A 19,938-nucleotide genomic window follows, 5' to 3' on the forward strand; every position below is an offset into this window, starting at 1 on the left:
GGTGACCCGCGGTGCCGAAAGCGCGCGATATGTGACGTCTTAGGTCCTGGGCTTACTACTGGTCAGAGCCGCTAAAGGCTTCTTTTTTGTCAAAATACAAAATATAGGTGGCGCGAAAAGTTTCAATTATTTATAAAAGTAGTTTTTGTTTACTATTTTAGATCAGAAAAAAAACAAATGCAGTTTGTAAAGTACGGAAACGAGAAATGACCCGTCGACATACCCGCCATTAAGCAGTGGAAAAGGCGGCGCATACTAGAAAGGTGTAGTGGGATCAGACGCCAACGAGCAACGAGCATAGAAAGCTACCGGATGTAAGCGGCAGCGCTGCGGTCGTACGGACTGGCGGATCTGACCGGTTCCGAGCGTTTCCAAGGCCTTCAGCGCGAAGTGGCTGCCGTTCTAAACTGATCTTTACCCGTGTTTGCTGTTGTTTGTGGCCAATGAAGTGCCATGCCGAATTAGTCTTTAATTGCACAGAAAATGCAACGCAAGCTGCCCGCTTCATACAGCCTATCCAGGAGAACATGCTTTAGTGGCGCCCTCTCGAGCCGTCGACACTGAGTGCAGCAGTCGTGACCGCTCGCTGAGCTCACTACCGCTCGTCTAATTCACGGCCACTCACGCAACCAAGAACATCATGAAGGAGGTTATTTTTTGCGTGTTTTTGTAATTTTAATTTGCCTATAACTTCTAAAATAACACAAAATTAGAGAAAAGAAAAGTTTCATTAAGTTACTACGTTCAGTGCGCTCAGGTTCGGTGCAAATTAAAAACCAGTAATAAAAGCTTCTCGCAGGGCCCCTTTAACACTCCGACAGGACAAACCTTCTTCTATGTTAGAATGTGAAGGCAGTACATTAGTGCTCTCTTCTTTTTCTCACCTCAAGCTTGATTTAACATGTTTACTGCCCTGACTGAAACAGAACCCATGTGCCTAAGAACATAGCTCTATAAAACCATTAAGCAATAAATAAAGTATTATTATTATTATAAGGTGCTTCTCAAGCTAAAGGTGGCATCTTGTCCATGCAGCTTTTGTTTAGTTTAAAGATCAATGAACGAACGCAGCAGCGCCAGTCTCTAAAGCACGAAAGGCTTTTGAAAGGAACCCATCCACCCACGCAATTCCCTGCTAAAGTTATTAACAGGAAAACTGACGTTATGTGACCTGGCATCACATGACATTTACACCAATTCAGTTATCCTGCTAAATGTAGCAGGGAAATTGACTTCACGTAACCTACAGACCAATTGTTTCACCATTAAAACTTAGCGGAAAAATTTACGTCATGTGACCTAATCGCCACTTCAGCTTCCCCGCTAAATTTAATGGGAAAATTGGTGTCACATGGCCCGACATCACATAACTTATGCATTCACACATGGCTCCGACGTCACGCTGCTGTCAAAAGGGCACATGCACGAATCACATTTCTGTGCCCGTGTGGTGCCAACACCCAGTGTGGCCAAATGCTGACTTGTTTGTAAACAGCGTGTCGGTTCAGTTTTCTCACTAAAGTTAGCAGGCAACTTGACATCTATTGACATCTGGATGGATTCAGCTGCCCCTCTAAGTGTAGCAGGGGCGATTGTTGAAATATATAGGGTCTTCACTCCAAAAACAACTGTTTGACATCTAAATAAATTGAAACAATTGTTCTCGAGTACTTCATTCCATGCATGTAGAACTTCGGACATAAAGGTCACTAACACTTCTTTTTCCTGAGCAGATCAAGTGCAACAACACTTTACCAAGACTGCTTTGGATTTAGGAGATGTTTCATCTCCCAGTTGGGGCATCCCCACCTCAGGTCGGGTAAAAGTGGTGGCGAATTTCACTGGTCGTTTTGGAGCGTGCTGGGATTAACTTTTCTGGAGCACGCCTATTTCACTAGGCGATTGGGATCAAGACAGATGCGTTCCCCTAGCCGTTTTGGATCAGCTTCCACTCCAGATCTCCGCCGCAATCCAAATCCAAAAGAAGTCACTTTGCTGATTTCAGCAGATTCAACCGGAAGCCAGAATGGCCAGCCCTCGGCGCGCACATGTGACTTGCTTTCTCATTGGGCATCTCGCCTCAGAATTCGTAATGGCCACTCGCGAAGTGCCGCCCGCTTTACTGCTGCTGCTGCTGCTGCTGCTTGATGACAGTTTGTCATCAAGCTGCTTGAGCAGCTCCTCCAGCAGCAGCAACAAGGATTGTTTGTATATGTCAGATGAATTCCGACTGCCTCCTCAGACCTCGGCAGAAGAGGCCGAAAATCGAGACATACTTGGACACTGTTCATGAGTTTTCCGATGAGGAGGCAAGTCAGCTACGCTGATGCATATGCTTATCGACATGCATCTTTCACATCATGATTAACTCCGCTCGTGCGTTGAACACCTGTTTTTAGCACTGCGATTGCAAAAACCGCAAAAAAAACATCTGCTTCCCAGATCCCGGACTGCGATAAGGGGATTCCTAAGAAGGCCGATCCCCAAGGAGTGGTCACGTTCCACTGGGGATCCGGGGGTGGAGCGACTTCGTTCGGATCGCATGCTCCACCTCGGATCTGGTCTACTGATCTTGGCGCACTCCAAAATGACCAGCGGAATTGGTCACGAGTCAGCAGGCCCAGGCTGGGCCTCGAAAAGTAGGCCCGTGCAGAGCCCTAACAAGAAAACCCTCATCTGGAATGTAACTTTCTTCTCATTCTTCCACTTACCGAGAAAGAGGCAGTTTTATTCCCTTTTTAATTGATAAAACTAAAAGGCATTAAAGTTTTTATGAACAACTGCTTTAAAGAATATTTTTGAATGCTCATATTATGAACACAATTTAATCATACTACATCCAACCAAAGTCTGTGAAGCGTGAAGGCATGACAATGAAATCATCCAAGTATAAACAATTCTGTACTATGGCCTGTAGAGTTGCTTCAATAAAAGACTTCCTGTCTTTTAGGCAGTCCACAGGTTCTTAACCTGCAAATGATACTGCTTTGATGATAACCTAGCCCTGGGCACAAAAGATTAGGGCTAAGGCAAAGATAAAAAGGAAGAGTATGCATGCTTGTTGAGAGTTAACCGTGATAACTTCCATGTAAAAGCATTATGTGTCGAACTAAACAACCAAACAGATACCGTTCTCACCTATGTGGGCTATCTCGAACACCGCTGCGCGCACGTCTCAAGCAAGTAAACTACAGGCACAGATATTACAAGCCAGGACAAGGTCCAGGTCCATCTGGAAGCGCTAGTCTTGAGACCATTGCCTAGGGAGCCCACCATTGCTCATAGCGTCTGATGTTCCGCAGGTGGCGAAGCACGCACAGTTCCGCCATTTCTCTCATTTTTAGTATGCGAAAGGGAAATTTACTTGGAGATTACGTTTCAGATTTCACAAAAGATAAAAACTCTCTTCCCTACAAGCGGACGCGGAGTGCGTGATAGGCAGCTGGCTCCATTGTAACCTTACACGCCTTAGTCAGTTTCAATCGCACAAAACAAGTACGCGAGTTACACATATCTTTTAAACGCTATCGATTTTTCTAGCTTTTATCGTTTTTGTTTTGTTTGGTTAAATTAAGCACGGTTAGTCACGAGGGTCGGTCACGGGGTGTACTTCTGCCGCCCGCTGCAGCACTCCTAGTGGGCTTTTTAAAAAAATGGCGTCTGGTGATTCGAACACACTTCCTTCTACGCGAGCGGCACTCGAGATTCGCGATTCGGAGCGCGCCACTTTAAAACTGTGCAGTTTCGCTGTGCATACCTCGGTGAAACGTCGCAGTGGGATCTTGTGGCGAGAGTCGATAAAGGGCAAGCATGCACGGAAGCCCAGAGAACAGCTCCTTGAAATAACGCGGAATACGAACATACATCGGTCACGAAAACGCGTCCATTCTTCCTCTCGAACAGTGTTGCCAACATCGACCAACGACGAGCGTTACCATGGCTGCGCACGGCGCGCGCGACGCTTTTACGTTTTTCAGGTGCTTCGGGGGAACCTCGTTCAAGGGAATCCTGGGATGCGCTAAATGCTTCAAATAAAAACCGATGAAGAACGTTAGAAATTTTACTTTTGATTCTTTTGATACACACCTGCGTGCGTAGGCTTTTTTATTTATTTTTTTTATTTGTTTATTGTTAGCTAGTTGTCTCTGTGGCAGCATGGGCTGTTTTGTTTTGCATTGTTTTGTGCGCGGAAATAAATATTGAACAACTAATTCTGGGCAAAGCGCAAAGGCGGTGGCGGAGCATATCGGAGTCATCGGAACGATCGGAACGATCTACTAAAACCCCTATATAGATTTATTAATTATTGAATGTGAAGTTTTGAGCAAGAATTGTTTGCTTAGTACACGCTGATCGCCTTCTACTTGTTTACTCATGCTATCGGAACTCTATTTTGTTTTAGAGAAACTATTTCTTTTTTCTTTTTTTAAGAAATTAACAGCGTTAATATTTATAAAGTCCTATGGGAGCGTCAGGACGCCGAGCTCGGATTGACTCTGAATGAAGGATAGCGGGTAGACCTCAAGACAGCTTTCTTTGAGGTCTACCCACTATCCTTCAGGCCTGCTCAGAGTCCTGACATAGTCCTGACGTCACCACAACTCTTGCAAAAGAAGCAGACGAACTTTGCTCTCCGCATACGGTTAGAAATTGAGGGAGATGAGGACGCAGGGGGGGGGGGGGGGGGGGGGGGGGGGGGGGGGGGGCTGGCGTTTGAACGCATATGCCGGACGGCAGCATTCGGAGTTAATTTGAAAGCATTCGAAGATTGAGTAGGGGGATCGGTGGCCGAGTGGTCTAGCGCACACCATATACGGCTCTGGCGCACACCAGCTCGGAGCACGTGGAGGGAAAGCTCGCGCTGCAGAACCCAGGGATCATGGGTTCTGCACCTCCTGGAAGAGAAGGCCGTAGCCAATACCACCTCCGAGTGGTTATGTCATGTCGGACGAAGAAAGGCCATGGCGCAACTACGTGAGAAATTATATGGTATCGACGTGGAAAAAAATATGTTTGTCGAGCGGCGCGGTGGTGTTCGTCAAGGAGGTTATAAGTACTAGGAGGGGGCACGCTATAATATTGGTGACTCGGTGAGGTCTAGTCATAAAAATTTTAAACGATGTTGTGGCCAACGTGATCGTAGATCTCTCTGGCAATTAGTGCGCGTGACATGTCACGTTTGAGATAGATGGTTGATTGTAGGCTTCCTTGCAGGTTGCTCGCGCTCCATCCGGTAGGTTTTATAAGATAGAAGGCTAAACGAAGGCTAGCTATGGTCACGTGATGTGGTAACGTTGGCCCGATAAGTGAGGAAAGTAAGGAGGAAAATGAGAAAAAGGCGAAGTGTCGAGGGAGCATGGCTTGTGGAGGCTACGCGGCTGATGTCATGCCCTCTCCTACCCTTCTATCCTCCTTGGTGTTCGTGCGCGTTTATCCGACATTAATATACGTTTTAAAAGCGCGGTCTTGTATAATTTATTATATATATTATATAATATAAACGTAATATAGAACGCGTTACCAAGGTTGGAAGTACCAAATTTACAGTTATGATTATCCCCATAACCACGGGCTACGTGCAGTCCTGTAGTACCCCCGACTTTTCGAATGAACCGGCCGGGTGCGGCATTTTCTTCCCTCATACGGGTTCCGGTTCTGGTAAATTTACGTTGTGTGTGAGCTGTAACATGTCAGAAAGGAAGGAAACCGAAAAAAAAAATCCAGGCATTGCCGCAGGGAGCGCACACGAGCAAGAGATGGGTCGACAACGCTAAGCCTTTCGTCGCCGCTGCCCTCGCGTGTGGTTCTGTTGCGACTTGTTTCCTTCTTCCCGTCGTTTGTCTGTTGTCACCGCAGTCTCGTGTTCGCTTGATACTACGGCATTTACGTGGATTCGCGGAACAAGTCCTGCTACGGTTTGAGTGACATGTGTGGCAAATAGTCAACGATGACACTGGTCGATTATCGACAGACCTCCCTCTCGACAAAGAGAGACTTGGAGTTCGTGTTAGAAAGTTTTTGTGACGGATGGATACGATGGACAGGCGAGAAACAACTTATTTACGGGCTTTCTTTGTCATGTAGGATAAATTGCTGCAGTCGTTTTTTTTCTTTTAATCAAGTGATAGAATGGATTTTTGTTGTTCGTCGTTATCCGTGTTCACTTGCGTCGATATTTGTAAATATGCGTGGTAATCTAGTTTTTACTGGAACGTAAATAACAAGTTTGTGTAATTATTGAAAGTGGGTTGTTTGTGCTTACATGTTTATATATACTAATGTTATTTTATTGCCTTTACCGCGTTTATACTAGAATCTTAACTGAGCCTGCAGGTTCGATTTTGCCAGGGAGCGCCACCGTCGATCCGCCATCTTCGAGGTCGCGGTTTGACCGGTTTGACTGGCTTGGGTTCACTTTTGCTTGGGTACGCGGCGGTCGTCCGTTGCACTGTGTGCTGCAAATTTCGTATCGTGAAGAAGCTTTGTTGAACAGAAGAGAGAGAGAGAGAGAAAAAAAATGTTTATCTCGGGAGCGGGACGTTTTAATTTTTTTTTTTTTTTTTTTTTTTTGTTGCCGCCCAGTACCGTGTGTAAGGCGCGAAACACATGTACGACGAAACCGTCCGATCCGACGTGCGGACTGCCGGAATGACCTTGGGGGGAGAGGGTTTTCGTAGCATCGGAGAGCGTTGAAAACCCTTGCCTCCGACCGTCGTATTGCGCGGTCGGACGTCGGATCGGGCGGTTTCGTCGTACATGTGTTTCGCGCTTAAAGGGGCCCTGCAATGACTTTTTGACAGGTTTTTAATTTGCACTGAACCTGAGCGTACTGAACGCAGTAACTTAATCCAACTTTTCTTTTCTCAAATTTCGCTTTATTTTAAAAGTTATAGGCAAATTAGAATTACAAAAACAAGCAAAAAATAACCTCCTTCATGACGTCGTAGGTCCTGACTTAAGTGGCCTTGAACTAGAGGAGGAGTAGTGAGCTCATCGAGCGCACACGGCTGCCGCACTCCGTATCGACGGCTCGAGAGGGCGCCACTGAAGCACGTGTTGGATAGTCTATATGAAGCGGGCGGCCAGGGCAGCTCGAATTGCATTTGCTGCGCGACTAATCACTAATTCGGCATAACACTTCATCGGCCACAAACGACAGTAAACACGGGGTAAAGATTAGTTCAGAAATGGGAGCCACTTCGCGCTGACGCACCGCCAAATGGCCAAATCGCCAGCAGGGCCCACGCCGAAGGCCTTCGGAACGCTGGGAACCGGTCGGATTCTTGAGCCGGTATACGACCACAGCGCCGCCGCGTACATCCGGGACCTTTCTACGCTCCTCGTTTGTCGTAGCCTCATCCCACTAGCCTTTTCTAGTATGCGCCGTTTTTTTCCGCCGCTTGGTGGCGGGTATGTCGACGGGTCATTTCTCGTTTCCGTACTTTCCAAACTGCATTTGTTTCTTTTCTGATCTAGAATAGTGAACAAAAACTACTTTCATACATAATTGAAACGGTTCGCGACACTTTCATTTTGTATCTCGACTAAAAAAAATGCTCTTAGCGGCTTTGACCAGTGGCAAGCCCAGGACCAAAGACGTCACATTTTGCGCGCTTTCGGTACCGCGGGTCGCCCTCGTCGGTGGAGGAGGTTTCCGCGCCGTCCGGTTAAAATATGTCGCACTGCTATTTAGTTACTCTCTCCGTGCCCGCTGGCTTGCCCGAACCGCAAGAGACGTGGAAACCGCAAAAAAGGTAGATGCTTAAATATGATTGCAGGGCCCCTTTAAAGGCTGAACCGCATGTGAGCAATTTAGCGAGCAACGGGACGACGACGACCCGCTTCGGTGTCAGTCGCGCGACTCGCTCGGTTACTCGCGTGACGAGGCAAACCGCATGAAAGCGGCGGGAGCAAACGACCAAGGCGATGAGTGACGATTTCCAGAAATCCAAAAGCGGAGCGACGCGACGAGCGACCGTGAGAAATCTCCGTCGCTCGTCGCTCGCTAAATCGCTTACATGCGGTTCACCCTTCATTGTCACTCGTCGCGTAGCTCGGTTTTTAGATTTCTAGAAAACTTCGCTCATCGCCTTGGTTGTTTGCTCTTATCGCTTTCATGCGGTTTGCCTCGTCGCGCGAGTGACCGAGCGACAGCGAAGCGGGTCTCGTCGCTCGCCAAATTCCTTACATGCGGTTTTTAAATTGTTTGGGCTAATGAAAAGTGCGCCGCGCTGCACGGTATGTTTCTGCACAGGAACGAACACCGAAGGCACGACGTACGACACGGAGGCGATGGGGCAACGCGCGGTTACACGTCCGTAGTGCAGAAAAATCGCTAGAAAAAAAAAGAAGAAAGAAACTAGCAAAACAAAACAAAGAGTAATCACACCGTGCTACAAAAGCACCAAAGTAGAAAGTTCTTGCAAAAGAGCTACCGCCGTGGGCCATACCTCGGCAAACTCACTCATGAACTCGCTCACTCACGCTCACTCACACTCACCGCGTGATTGTGAGTAGCTGTGAGCGAGTTCGTGAAGTTTGAAGAGGTCATGATGTGGATCATGAGCGACTTCATGAGCGTGATGAGTTCATGATGAGGTGGTGAATGACTTCGTGAGCATGATGAGTTTGTGATGAAATTGTGAGTAGCATCGTGAACGTGATGGGTTCGTGATCTAACGGGGAGTGAGCCCGTGAACTCTGAAACGTTCGTGATTGTGAGTGAGTTCATGAGTTCATTCAGACGCTGAGTTGAGCTTAGCTGTTGGCGTTTCTTGCGAAAATTGTGCGGTTTGACTTTGGAGAGCTGGCTGAGCGGCGTCGCGAAAGAGAAGGGGGGAGGGGGGATATTGATGGCAAGGGTGGTTCGGACCGTGCGGGTGGGGAAGTGTTTTTTTCTTTTGTGAACGTGCGACTGTTGTGTTTGGTTGTGCTTTCAATGAGTTTTCGTGCTTGACCAGATGGATGAGCTTGAGGGGGTGCTTAGGCGTCGCAGAAGCAAAGATGTACAGAGGCATGGGCGTACCAACCGGGGGGGGCAAGGGGGGCACTTGCCCCCCCCAGTTCTCAGAGTGGGGGGGCAAGGCATGCGTTTTGCCCCCCCCTGAAACGGCCGCCACTGGGCAGAGCAGACACAGGCCGGCGGCGCCCAAGGAATACCAAGGGCACTGCCCCCCGACCCGCGCGGGCATATTTTTAACGCGCAGGCGATACAAACCCTAGCAACGGTGCTCACGCACGCCGGATTGGCTGGTTTGTGGAGCCTTGCCCCACGAACAAGGCTACACGGTAACCTAACGGAATCCATCCGCGAGACATGGGCCGGACGGGCCGTCCAGACCAGGACGTAGGCCCTTACACAAAATAAAGTTTTGCTTGCTTGCTTGGAGATAGGCGCTGCCGCCGTCAACATAGGCAGCGGATGCAATGCGAGTTTCCGAAGAGGTAGCGTAACTTAGTGGTGAGATGTCTGCCTCATACGTGTCAGACCCGGGTTCTATTTATGGTGGGCCGGCTTACTTCTTTTTATTTTTTTTCTCGAACATTTTGTTTTGTCGAGGCATTTGGCGATATTTACATTTCTTTTTTACCATTAACACTAAAAAAACGAATGTTGTTGACGAAACATCGCTAAACTAAATCGTATCGACTCTATTTACGGAAGTGCATGGGGGGCAGCGGGGCTTGGGTTGCCGACCGGACGCCGCAAAGCGGCGTGTACGGGGGGTGGGGGGGCTAGGTGGGTTAATAGATTTGTAATTAGCAGCCGCACACCGTCACCGCGAAGCGGCGTGAACGCAGGCGCGGGGGTGGGTTAACGCGCTTCGAGTGATACACGAGCAGCCCATCCGGCGTGAGCGTCGTTGTTAGGGGTTCTATCGCCTGCACCGTAAAAGGAGCAGTGTGTGCACCTCCTGTAGTGGGCAAGAATTCCTACATTGGAGAGAAGCGGGGACAAGTCCTTTCTTCAAATGCGTCAAGTCTCCTTGAGCTTCGGAATACAAAGAAACGCCACTATTCGGAGCTAATCCCACAGTTACTCGACCTCTCTTGCGTCGTGTCTGTACGCTCCCCGCGCCTCGTAGCAGTGTTGTTGCAGTGGGGGGGCTCGTTAAAATTTTGGGTTTTTTTGGACTATCTAAATCACCTTCTTCCTTCCCATCCCCCCCTTTTCTACTCCGCATGCTTCCCCCTCTGCAAATATCAGCTGACCTTCCGACATCTTTTCTGTGTTGATAGGCGTTTTGCCTATCAACCACTAAAATTAGAAAGTAATTTGTAATTTGAGTGGAAGTCACTCGGAAAAGTAGTTAAAGTAAACTACGAATTACTAGAATATAAATGTAATTAAAAGTTACTAAACTACCCAGAAAAGTAGTTAAACTACGGTAACTTGAGTAAAGTAGTTGAACTACGTACAAGTCTGGCCATACTAGTCCGATTTGGGGGGGGGGGGGGGGGGGGGGGGGAGAGGGTCTGGTTTGCCCCCCCACTCAAAAACAAGTTGGTACGCCACTGTACAGAGGTTTTTGTGTAGTCGGAATGGAGTATGGCGTCTTCCGCGTGTAAAAGAGGGGAGTCGTGGGCTGGGGATGTGGCGTTCGCAGCGCAAAGAGCTGAAGTTTGTTCGCCAGTAATTTCATGCCGTCGAGTTGTGTTCGCGCAGCCTTTGGAACGTTTTAAGTGCTGTGTGCATCACGCACATCGGGCTCGGGAAAAAAACAGGCGGTAGCGGGGCTTACAAATGGGGAGGGGAGGGGAGGGGCGGGCGGGCCCGAATTTACGTCCGGCGGGGCCCGAAATAAAAATAAAGTTACGTCCGACGTAACCCAATATGAAAATTAAAGTTACGTCCGACCGAACTCGAAATAGAAATTAAAGTTACGTCCGATCACACTCGAAATAAAGAGTAAAGTTACGTCCGACGGAACCCGAAATAAAAGTTAAAGTTACGTCCTGTCTAACCTACGCAACCTACGCGTATGTTTCGCTTTATAGCCAATACATGACATAAATACAAAAAAAAAAAATATTGTGAATTATTACTGCGTTACGTCCGATGCAGCATTCGTGAATCGGGTGAAATCTCAACTCTATCCGTATCCCGAGCTTTGTTGAGAAGCCCGAGTAGCTGAGCGTGTGTGGCCCTCTTCTCGAGATGCGGGAATTTTAATGAGCGCTGCCAAATGTGCCGCAGTGCCTTTTTATATGGAATTTGTACCACCTGCTTTCTTGCAATAAAGAAAAAAAATCTTCAGCTTTGTTGAGAGGGCTGGAGTGTGTTCCTCGCACATCGAGGCTGCTGAAGCTCGGTGGGTTCGATGCCCGTCACATACATTTCTTTCTATCTTTTCTTTACAATTTATAGCATATTTGTTCGATATGAAAACACGACTTGCTATCCTTGCCGCGTTTGTTTCACCTGCTTGTAGCCCGTGCTGGCTCGGGCTGAGAGCATAGTTGATCTGGCTAAACGCGAAGGGTCTATTGTCATTCTCACACCCGGGCAGCACCCTCAAAACAGCTCTTTATTTAAGACACTCTGAAAAAAAAAAAAAAAGAACACTGCTAAAGCTAGTGCGCGTGGCGACTTGAATGGTACGTGGAGATTGTGACAGTTTTCAACAAGTCTGCCGGAAACCCTGCTGCTGGGAACAGCACGTTCGTATCACATTACCATTCTATATCTCTTAATATTTGCTTCGAACATCCGCGATTCTAAGAAAGTGTTGCAAGAAATCATCTTAAAGGAGAAATATATATATAAAAAAAAGAAAAACACAAGAAAGCAAAAAAAAAATGATAATAATAATGTGACGGGCGTCTGTACCTGGAGGTATAAATGGAGTCGCGATTTTAACCAATTAACGAATGCTGCATTGGACGTAACGTAATAATAATTCACGATATGTTTGGGTTTACGTCATGTATCGGCCATAAAGTGGAACATTCAATAAGGTTGCGTAAGTTACACAGGACGTAACTTAAACTTTTATTTCCGTCGGACGTAACTTTAATATTAATTTCGAGTTCCGTCGGACGTAACTCGAAACCTTGGGGTAAAATGACGCCGGACGTAACTCTAATTTTTATTTTGGTTTCCGTCGACAGTAATACTGAACACCGCGTTGTTTAAAGGAGCTGTGCAACGATATTCAATTGGAATGTTTTTTCTCTCTACACGAGCTTACTGGCACACCTGGGACTCAAGGATACTCACACGCAACGCCATTGGCCAAGAAACTCCTTTGTTGCGGTGTAATTTCAAGGACAAAAGCGATCATTTTCATTCAATCTCTCCTTTGCAAAATTTGATGACGTAACTCGGGGATCGCAGTACACCCAAGTGACGATATTTGAATGCGGTTCATAGATTGGACCCGAGCATTGCGGGGGCGCTCGATTTCGCCTCGTGACAATTGCTAGCTCGAAAAGCATTCGGGTAGTGACCCGTGTCCAATCGCTGCAACGACGACAACAGCCGAGCCTTAACAATGTCTGGAACTCAGCGCGTGTCCTGCGCTTTGCCAACCCCAGCGCGTGGCTATGATCAACACTGGCGGCATATAATCGGCTCCAGATCACGTGGCCGCTTGTTCTGGCTGCGAGTTGAGGGGGTGAACGCTGCTCGTTTTTCTTTAATTTGTTTCTGGGACTTCTATTGCGTGGGGTGAAAAAAGAACGCATGTTTCATAGGTCATTAACGTTAGGGAACCGTTTCAAGCGGTATTTGCGCAAAGTACAAAAATTGTTGCATAGCTCCTTTAAACAAGGCAAGTTTTGTCCGTGGACAGGTCTCCAAGCACGTGTCCACGGACAAAACGATGTCCGCGCTCAACACCTGCTACTTTGTCTAACCTTAGCATAAACTATTGTTAGCCGCGAATGGTAAAAGCGCGAGCCAGTTACTTTGGATGAACCTTCGCCGTCTGCACGAGCGCTCGAGTAGCTCCGCTAGCCCTCCGCTACGAAGAAACCGCCACTGCGCCTGCGCGCCGATGGCCTTGGCTGTAGAGTTCCGGGTAGCGGAGGGGCTCAGCGGAGCGGTAAACACGGTCTACGAAAACTCGCTAATGCAATTAAGGTTAGCCGCTCGCTCTTGCACGGCCTTCGCAGTTAGTCCATGCTAAGGTGAGACGAAGTATGAACATTATGAAGCCACGTGCCATGTAAAGGCTGAAACAGATGTGCAGAAAACCGTGAGAAAATCGGATAAACGTCGAAACATGGAAAATCGTTCAACTCCGTCTTAAACAAGAATTTTTGCTTTAAATCACAAATCTGCTGCCATTAAACGCGCATATACAAATGCTGTGCCACAAGTATCTACGAATGTCCTTTTAATGGTATAGGGAACGTTTTTAGTTTCGATTTTGTCAATCGTCAGCTGATTTTCCGCAGACGTGCTCCAGCGGAAACAGACGTGCGAAAAACCATGCGGAACTCGCAGAAATGTTGAACTCGCACAAAACAAAAGTTACACGCCATATTTTGCCAGACGAACTGGGGGCTGGTATTTATCGGACAGAAATCTTACATGCTGTATTCTTTTAACGACATACTTGCGAACCTGATACTGGGTTCACAAGCGTTTCCTAACTAGCTTGTCTGTACTCTCTCCGTTCTGAAAAGCTATTAACAAAAAACGATATATTTTATTTGCTAGCATCGAACACTTTATTATCTTAAAGGTGGCATGAAACAGTTTTCGCGTGTTCCCGGTTGCGTGCAATTTGTGGTTGCTTTTTTTGCACATGTCTTTTTCGCACAATCAAAAGCCTTCATGTTTGATACACGTTGTACGATTTTAAGTAAGATTTTGTTGTTGCGTCGTCGCTTGTGCGACCATAAAAGTGTGGTGGAAGCTACGGTGCTTAACGTTACAGCTCAGACATCCCAAGCGAAATCTTATCATATTAATTAGGTTTCAATTTCCGTTTCATATTGTGCTTGCAATTTTCGCTTGCAAGGTCACTCGTTCGGCAAGAAAATAATAATAATAAACCGTGAATGACACTTCAAGTGCGTGCTGTATTCACTGGAGTTATGCCTAACGAGTACAAATATTACACGTACAATCGCACAACGTAAAATGGGCTTAATTCGGAGACATTCCGAAAGATCTCCAGTTGGTCAAAATTAATCCTCAGCTCACCGCTGGGGCGTACCAGATGCCCTTCGGCAAACACGTAAACGTCTTTTTTTTTTTTTTTTTTTTTTTAATCTAAGGCGCGTGATTGAGCTGTGCATTGGCAGCACGCGGACAAATGCAGTTTTCACATGAGCCAGCAGTACAAGCAGCGACAAACACGCCTATATATCTTTCGATAAATAACGATTCGCGATTACTAAAAGTCGACAAACATTATATTCTTCAGACGTGCGAGAAACGTAAAGGCTGTACGTGCTAGAACGGAAACGTTGTGTCTCGATCAATAGCTCGTTTTAATACAATTTCAGTGCTGCGCCGCCATTTGTTTCCAAGAGCCGCACGAGGCATGTATACCTTGTTTATTGGCACCTTTTCCTTTCTTCTTTTTTTGAATATAAGACATACGAAGCATATCGAGGGTTAAAGTGCCTGAATGTTGCTTGTGTGCCGCGCCAGCACAGCATCATTGAGGAACTCTATAAAAGGGCTTTAACCAACACACTTCCAAGCAGAGTGTAGAAAAAAAGACAAGTTTATAAGAATCACAGAATTTCTTGCTGCTTCAATTTGTAAAAACCCTCTTCGCCAAATTTTATTCCGGAAAACAGCATTTATTTCGATTTGGAGTTTCCGTCATTCGGTAGTTTTAATTTAAACGCTTATCTGTGACTGATATTTAATAATCAATTCATAAGGAAAGAATCCTTTTTTGCCACGGCGTAGAAAAAACGTAAGTGGTCCACGTCCGAGGTGAGCACAAATCAGTGTTCGGTTTACCTTTTCGCTTTGCATTCCATAGCTCAACAGTGTTGAGAACTTTAAATAAATAACTTTACATAAAAGCTGGTGAGAGGAGAAGAAAGGAGCACCTTTGCCCCCCCCCCCCCGGCCCCCTTTTTTTTTTCGCTCTTGAATCTTTTTTCAGCCTCATCAGCCTCATCGGCAGCCATTCCATTTAGCGCTTTCTGGGCGGCACCATTTTGTTCGACAGCAGCGCCCTCTCCGTACATCTGGGAAATTCAGCGGGTTCGTATTGGTTCGGCGGGGTAAAATGAGAGAGAGGGCACGCGCCCGACTCCGCTAGCAGACGACAAACCGGGAGGTTGCCATTCTCCATCTTTGGGCTGTACCGGCGCGCTGTACGGAACATCGAACTCTCGCTCGTGGCTGCCGTTGTGAAGTGGTTCGCGTTCTTAGAATAGTTATGGCTACTCCAAAATCAGCCTAGAGCTCTCTGTTGTTCTATTTTGCTAAATGATCAACTGACGTCTTTTCTCCGTTACTTAAATAGCAGCTGAGTCAGCCGGCGGTTCTATACCTCAACTACTGCGTGTATTGCGGCAGGAGAGCACGTTTTTATTTCTTATTTCAGACATCCACTCATGGTCGCTAAAGGCCTACACCAGTACGAACTTTGTAAAGTAAAAAAGGTACAGCCACCGGATTCACTTTTCGCCGGAGAGACCGGCCAGTCTGACACAGTTTTCCCTATTTTTTTATTTTTTTATTTGCACGCAGATAAAAGCGCAATTGGACTCTGTTAGTCTTTTTTATCTAGCATAGTAATACACGATAACTGGCATACCAAAATCTGCGCATCTGCGCTTGAAATTCCCCAAATGACGAGATTTTAAACAGAGTTTGTACGCCAGCCGGATGCTAGGTACTGCCCACTCGGCAGAGCAGACGACAGGCGGGCGAGAGGGGGAGGGCATCTTTTTCTCTTTTTACCCTCTCTGCTATGACCCTAATGGAACGGTCTATACCGACAAGCCACTTCAGTTCATCAGTTTTGTCGTTATCTCTCTAACGCGGTGAGTCTCATATGTGTGGCATTCGTATAATATTAGCTACCGGCACAAGACATTAACGATTTTCTTTTACTACACTTATAAAAAGCATTTTACGAAGAGAGAGTTGGGCTTTTTGGGAACGTTTGAATGTTGTTTTCACAAGATTTTAAAATTTATCTCAAGTGAACAATATTTTGACGTATGCTTTAGGGCAATTAAAATTTATTCACCAACGTTTAAAGCCCAAATACGTTTGCCCTACATCAAGAAGCAGTAAGTGGTTTATAACGAAATCCAAAGTGTTTTTCATTCAGTTGTGCTTAAATTCGTAACTGAATTTAGAATGCATTACTTGTCGAACTTTCGTAGTTCTTGCACTAAAAATTTCGACGCTTTTCGAACTTATTATGCTAAACATTCTATAATTTTTGAACTTACTTATCTAGAAAATTAGAAAAATTTTGAACTTTCGAATTCCGAAAAGTCTAAAGGTCAACGAATTTCAAACTTTTAGAATAAAAGTTCGAAGTTCGTCGCACTTTGAAAGACTGGCGGGCGGTTGGTTTCATTTGGATTCAAGCAGTGAGGTACATTCGTATTTTTTATTTTCTTTCGAATTTTTGCATGCGATTCCGCATTTCTTGCGAAAGACAATGCCGTTTGTTTTAAACTCCTGGCATGCTTAGTTTTAAAGAAATAAATTCACGAAGGAGCAAGGAAGTACGACGGGTTTTTGACGATTGTCGTTTGGGCCTTATTTGAAGCGCGCTATAGCCGAAGCTATTTGTGGTAGAGATGTTAAACGTTTTTAAGAATGATCTATGTATAGCCTAGGTAAGTTGTTCAAGACGAGTTTCGAAGAAATGTCCATAGATGGATCTACGGGCAATTTTGACCTAAGCATGGTAATTTTTTTCGTCTAGATTTTTTAGGTATCGCATTTAAATTAACACCACAGACAGTACACATTATTGCCATCTGCAGAATGCAAAATGATGTATTTATTGTTTTGCACGTTCAGGAATAACTAACGGGGAAGGTTTCTAATATTGTTCAAGTTCAACACGTCATTAAAAACCGGACATTTTTTTATTTTTAAAGCGAATCTGTATACCTCTACCACCCAAGGAAATTTTCGTGTCGTTGGCGTTGTAAGCAAAAAACTCCCGGCGAACAATTGAAGGCAAAGCAGCATATTTCCTTTGAAATCAGGCATACATCATACAGCTCATTATCCGTTTCAATAAAGAAAACCACAAAACAAGCATCAAAACCACATGATGGATGATAAGGCGTGCATGAACAATAGGAACACCCTCCTACGCGTTCCGGTAAAGATTAGGTTTGCAGCTGCTTTGAAAGGGGTTGACGTCATTCGAAGCCCTCGTGTGAAGTGCAAACCACATGATGGGAGATAATGGCGCCTGCGAACAATGCGAAGCTCGTTCCCTCTCCCCGCGTGTGTTTTCGTGTCGGAGTTCTCACGAAAGAAAAAATACTTCAGAAGATTGAAGCGAAAAGTACGAACACCACGCATACAACATACAACACTACATTCGTGTCAATAAAGAATAAGCACAAAACAAGCATCCTAAGCATATAATGAATGAGAAGCAGCTCCTGAAAACAATGCGAAGCCCGTAACGCTCACCGCATACGTTCCCAGTGAAGATTACTGTTGCCCCAGCTGCCGCGGCGACGGCAGCTTGCGACGTGGGGAGTGACGTCAATAGCCTTTCATCGTTTCACCTTCCGTCCGGACGCAGCGGATGCTACGAGCTATCTTAGCCAATCCCGTTCTGTGGACGTGGCCCGTGATACGCTTTCCACGCGTCGCTGTGCCCCCTCTCTAAGGTCACGTGACACTCACACAGCCTCCAATTGGCTCCGATTGTTTGTAACGTCCGCTGCGCTTAAACCTAAGATGAAACGGAGTATACCAACTGATTTCACTGTTGCTGCAGCACCGCGGTGAATAGGTCACGCATAGTTAGGACTCCCGAGGAGCTGCGTGAATAGACCTTTGCAAAAATTGCCTTCTGCGCGCTGCCATCTTTGTCTGCTGGGCTGTGCAATGCCTTTTGAGCATGCGCTGTTGCTCTGCTGTGCGGTAGATCGGATGCTGCGCATGCGCCCACAGATCAGTGACTCCTCATTTTCCGCCCGGGCGGTTCGTTCGAGACTGCCGCCGGAAAGGTCTATACTAGGAGCGGCAAAGGGGAAAGAAACGGCAATACGACCATGCAGCGGCGGCGTGCAGCGACCGGCGGCGGCATTTTGTATAGCGCAGCAGGCAATCGTTGCAGGTGATACCACAGCTTCGCTGACCAAGCACCTTCAAAGCGTAAATTAAAGCCCCAATTTTTTTTATTTTTTTATTTTTTTATTTTTCTCGTTTCACGTCGCTGGGACGTGCTTCTTTTAGCCTGTACACATTTTGGTAGGAGTAAAACTGTTGCTTCGCTTCTGTTCACCAAACAAAGTTAATATAGATAAGGCTTGAATTTTACTTACGAAAACGACGTGTCGTCACCCATCTCATCTTCGCTCATAATGCTTGATCTTAAGCGCATAATATAGACCCTGACAGCTTCATGAATCGGCACGCACAGGGCACATGTGCAGCACACGTTCGAAGCGAAACTAAACACCGTCAGTTGTGTCGGTTTCTGTGATTTTTCCTCCGTCCCGCAAAATAAACCTCCAGAGCAATTACAAATTTACTATACGCCAGCGTAACTCGGGCGGCGTTCGATTGAATTACTACCAGCATACGCAAGAGGGTGGGGAGGCAGTTTGCCAGATCGCTTCAACGGTTCTTCTGAGCGTCAACCACTTGCACGCCCCTGGCCGTTTCGAACTGGATGAGTATCGTAAAACAGTGCGTTCATGTCATCACTACTGCGCGATGCCCCCCCCCCCCCCGGGCTGGCGGTCACAATTACTGATTTGTGGTCACACGCATCGGCGGCACTAGGGCCAGCGGCACCCGGGGCGGTGGCCCCCGGCGACCCCCCCCCCCCCCCCCCCCCCCCCCCCCGGGGCTCGTTGCCCGCCTCCAATCACCCCCTCCTCTCGTGGCCCGCCGCGACACCCCCCCGGACCCCCGGAGCGCAGCACCCGGGGTGGTCCGCCCCCCCCCCCCCCCCCCCCCCCCCCCTCGTGACGCCACTGGTCACACGTCACTCTGCACTGGCAAATGTTCCAGCACATCCGGGACACTCGTCGTCTCATTTAATTGCCTGACCAACTTCGCACAGTCTAACTATCACACCCGAACTTTCCTAACCCTGATTTCGTGAAAACCAGTGAGACGTGAAAAGGTTATTTAAAGCTGAAACTGTAGAGGAACATGAAAACCGGACTTCAAACTTTGCGAACTTGGACTGGAAAGAAATTCAAAACCTTTGAAGTTATTTTCGAATTTAGCCCTGAAAAAGGATCGAAACCTTCGACCTTTTCAAACTTTATTTAGAAAGATATTCCGAATCTTCGAAGTTTTGGAACTTTGTCTATAGAAATTCGAAAGTTTCAAAATTTTCTCCCTTCAGATCCAAAAAAGGTCGAAATCTTCGATTTTTCGAACTTCAGATTTCAAGAAATCCAAAATTTTGAATCCCTCTATTTCAAGTTAGGAAAGTTCGAAATTTTAAAAGTTCTCGAGCCACAAGTATAAAACTATTCCAAATATTCGAACCCGAACTTCTAGAAACCGTGAAAGCTTCGAACTTTTCGAATTCGAAGCTCCATGGTGTTGGAAAATTGCAAACTTTTCCAAATCGAACCTCGCTACGGTTCGAAGATATCGCAATCTTTCGATTTCGAACCTCAGTTTGGTTCGAAAATATCGGAAGCTTTCCGATTCGAGCCTAGGATAGCGCCTCCCGCTCCCGCGACTCGAGTAAAGACACCGGACAGCCATCTTGCTCGAAGACGAATTGCGGTTTTACTAGCGTTGCAGAGACTGGCGGCAGCGTGCTGAAAACGCGTTTT

The 19,938-nt window shown here is 46.6% G+C and overlaps 1 protein-coding gene across 2 annotated transcripts in view; it reads right to left on the reverse strand.

Moving 5' to 3' along the window:
- The window catches only part of LOC121835505, a 42,154-nt gene extending 38,311 nt beyond the window's left edge, over positions 1 to 3,843 (reverse strand). Inside the window, exon 1 of one of the 2 annotated variants that reach the window (XM_042289757.1) lies at positions 3,758 to 3,843. The gene's annotated coding sequence lies outside the window, so the exon portion shown is untranslated. Of the gene's footprint in view, positions 1 to 3,138; positions 3,580 to 3,757 lie in introns of those variants that run through there. The other variant, XM_042289755.1, reaches the window with a different exon arrangement.
- Between the last annotated feature and the right edge of the window lie 16,095 nt (positions 3,844 to 19,938).

This window comes from Ixodes scapularis, unplaced genomic scaffold (genome assembly GCF_016920785.2).
Source record: "Ixodes scapularis isolate PalLabHiFi unplaced genomic scaffold, ASM1692078v2 PGA_scaffold0__279_contigs__length_252992795, whole genome shotgun sequence".
Classification (NCBI taxonomy): Eukaryota; Metazoa; Arthropoda; class Arachnida; order Ixodida; family Ixodidae; genus Ixodes; species Ixodes scapularis.